Source organism: Sceloporus undulatus, chromosome 1, assembly GCF_019175285.1.
Source record: "Sceloporus undulatus isolate JIND9_A2432 ecotype Alabama chromosome 1, SceUnd_v1.1, whole genome shotgun sequence".
NCBI classification, from domain to species: domain Eukaryota; kingdom Metazoa; phylum Chordata; class Lepidosauria; order Squamata; family Phrynosomatidae; genus Sceloporus; species Sceloporus undulatus.
Genome location: NC_056522.1, coordinates 220041716 through 220045395, shown reverse-complemented (window position 1 = coordinate 220045395; position 3680 = coordinate 220041716). Strand labels below are relative to the sequence as shown.

Genomic DNA, 3680 nt, shown 5'->3' with positions numbered 1-3680 from the left:
GTTGTAGTTGTTGTGTGCCTTCAAGTTGTTTCCAATTTATGGCAAGCCCTAAGTGAACCTATTACGGGGTTTTCTTGGCAAGATTTGTTCAGAGGAGGTTTGTCATTGCCTTCCCCTGAGGCTGAGAGCATATGACTTGCCCAGGGTCACCTAGTGAATTTCATGGCTGAACTGGAAACTGAACCCTGGTGTCCAGAGTCACAGTGCAACACTGAAATCATTATGCCACACTGGCTCTCAATATCTATACCTATGCCTATACTTGTACCTATAGTAGAGTGACAGAACTCTGAAAGCATTGTAGCAAAATGTATTTCTGCCTTCTGTAGCTGCTGATAATAAATGTGAGCAGCATCCAAAGTGGTAGTTAAGAATGTAGAAGATGGAGTGTTTGAAAGTGGATGATAATATTATAAGTGTGATCCACCAGGTTGAAGCCATGTGGTTTTAAGATTCTTAATCAATGAATCCACAAATGTTTCCATTTCTAAAAAATAATTGAATAACAGATGGAATGTCAGTTGCAAACACTGGTGAATCAGAAAGGTTGTGGTGCTCCATCTTAAAATATGTAGCCACTGATTGTTCCAGCTTCCTGGTCAAGGTTATAGGCTTGTGATTCTTGAAGCATGTATATAGGTGCATTATAATTTTTGCATACAGTGGTACCCCAGGATACGAATTGATCGCGTTACGAAATTTCCGGGATACGAAAAAGTTAGATTGGAAAAAACTGTTCCGGGATACGATGTTTTTTTCGGGTTACGAAATTTTTTTCGGCGCGAAATTCAAACGCAAAGCGCGGCTAGCGGCTTTCCAGCGCTAACGGAAAGCCTTTTCGGGTTGCGAAATTACTCGGGTTACGAACGGAGCGGCGGAACGAATTAATTTCGTAACCCGAGGTAGCACTGTATTATACTCTGTACATCTGCACTCAGTCACATACCTAACAGTACACGATCAGCAAGTGATGTTTTGTTTCATATATTAGGCCCTCCCAGTCAGAATTCTCTTAAAGGTGACTGTCCTACAATGATACTTCCATGTAGTGCTTAGACTCACACAGCTGAGAGGTGACATTAAATACTTTAATTTTAAACTTTAAATATTTGAAAGAATGTCACAGAATATGTCTGGTTTTTTATGCTCCAGAGACAAAGGCTGTGTCTGCTCTCCAGAAATAACACACTTTGACATTGCTTTAACTGCCATATTTCAATGCTATTGCATTGGGACTGGAAAGGGAATTAAGTGGAGATACTTTCTAAAAGGTGAGATACTGTGTGGCTTATTTCTGAAGCAATCTGAATTTGTGAGCCTCCCAGATACCCTCTGACTTCTGGTGTGGGTGTGGCATTGTGTGTAGGGTTGCCATCTGTCTCGGAAAACCTGAAAAATCCAGTATTGAAGGGAATAAAAATATCCTGGCTGGTTGGGCCAGTTGAAGCAGTAAATCCTGAATTCCTCTATTGTCACAGGTCAACGGGTAAATTAAAATGCAGTAGTGGCAATGAAGGAGGAAACCATGCAAGAATACTAGCACTGGCAGAAATCTCATCCCATCCCATAGGCTCCAGTTGCTACTGCTTGGGGATAGCATTGCCACTTTACTTTTCCATTCTCTTCCTGCTTCTCCTGACCAGCCCAGAAGGTGGGAAAGAAAGGAGAACAGTGGAGATGGTCTTGTGTTGTGTGATGATTGTGGTGTTAGCTTGAGCCTAGGGCTAGGCAGCATAGTGGAACTTCGGTGTTTATCAGACAGGGTCTCTGCCGCGTGGAACTGGGGCTTTTGCGTACTGGGCGATTTGAATTCGCGTGCTAATGCGAATGTACTTTCATACCTGGATTCGAATTGCCCAATCCGCATTTGTGCAAAGTGCGCCCCTTCCGCAGGGCTTCCGAACTGAGTGTGTACTGGCTCCTCTTTTTGGCGCGTGTTGGCGAGTGCACTTAATAAGTGGATTGGCAATATCCGGATTGGGGCTCTGTTTGATCCCAGTGCGAATGGGTCTGGTGTGAATTCCCAGTCCTGAACGCCGTCGCAAGACCCCCAGATTCCAACTCTCCCATGATGCCCTGTTGCAATTTGCCCCACTTTTCCTTCCGGTGGGTCTTTCCTCTTGCCGGTTCCAGGGAAGCCAGGGGAGGAGTGCTCTTGGTGCAGAGGGAAGGTAAGCTTGCAGTCCTTCCAGGGGTTTGTCTGCAAAGTGGGGTTTAAATTTACCCACTTGTGATGGGGGGGGGGGGTCTTCCAATGTTCTTTCTGCTCCTCTCCTTCGGTGTGCAACCCATCCCATCATCCCCTGCCTTCTTCGTGGGACCCATCTGAACCTCTCCTTCTACCTGCCACTGATCCCATCATCCACTGCCTTCTCCCAAGGTGTCCATCTGCACCTCTCCTTCTGCCTGCCACCAGTCCCATCATCCACTGCCTTCTCCCAATGTGTCCATCTGCACCTCTCCTTCTGCCTGCCACCCGTACCATCATTCACTGCCTCCCCCAGGGGCCCATCTGAACCTCTCCTTCTACCTGCCACCGATCCCATCATCCACTGCCTTCTCCCAAGGTGTCCATCTGCACCTCTCCTTCTGCCTGCCACCAGTCCCATCATCCACTGCCTCCCCCAGGGGCCCATCTGAACCTCTCCTTCTACCTGCCACCGATCCCATCATCCACTGCCTTCTCCCAGGGTGTCCATCTGTACCTCTCCTTCTACCTGCCACCAATCCCATCATCCACTGCCTTCCCCCAGGGGCCCTTCTACACCTCTCCTTCTGCCTGCCACCGATCCCATCATACACTGCCTTCTCCTAGGCCCCCTATCTGCCCCCTTAATTTGACCTGCAACCCTCCCAGAGAAAGCCCTTGGACAAGTCACACTCTCTCAGCCTCATAGGATGGAAATGGTGAACCCCATGTGAACAATCCTCCCATAGCTAGTATGTGCATATATATGATTGCTCCTAGCTATAGTTATCTACCCGCCTGTAGACCTTCCTGTACATGTATGAGTGTTTCTGGGTATGATATTAAGTAATATTTCTTTGTTTGCCTTTCTTTTCTGATCCTGCAGCACGCTGGGGATGACATTTCTGGACACTGCAGCATCTGAAGTTGGGACTCCCGCTTTTTGCTGTACTTGCTTGGGGGAACATCTTGCCTGGTCTATCCTCAGTGTGTTCTTCCGAACTTCCCCGGCACCAACTTGTACAAAAGCCCGGGAGACAAGCAATCGTTAAATAAAAGATTTTAATTATGATTTTTGGTCTATCTATTTACTAAACTGCCAGATATACATGCATACATATATAAATGTATATATACACCACCAGACACAGAGCATATGTGATTTCATATGTGTGAATATATATAAATATATATATATATATACACAGAGACATGGACACATATATACCTAGACAAATATATACATACACATTCAGAAATGCACACACACACCTACAGCAAATTACGTTGTATATATTTCCCCATATATATATATATATATATATACAGATACATATATATATATTTTCGTATCTACGTGTACATACATACATACATACACTCACACCCATACCCACACTCTCTCACACACACATGGACCCCAACAGATCCAGGGAATAAGTAGGTGTGTGTGTGTTTATAAATATATAAATATCTCTATCTATCTATCTAT

General features: G+C 45.2%; 1 long non-coding RNA gene across 1 annotated transcript in view; it reads left to right on the top strand.

Moving 5' to 3' along the window:
* LOC121926692 overlaps positions 1–3232 on the top strand; it is a 42103-nt gene extending 38871 nt beyond the window's left edge. Inside the window, exon 5 of the long non-coding RNA XR_006103105.1 lies at positions 3075–3232. This is a non-coding gene — a long non-coding RNA (uncharacterized LOC121926692). The remainder of the gene's footprint in view (positions 1–3074) is intronic.
* Positions 3233–3680: the final 448 nt, after the last annotated feature.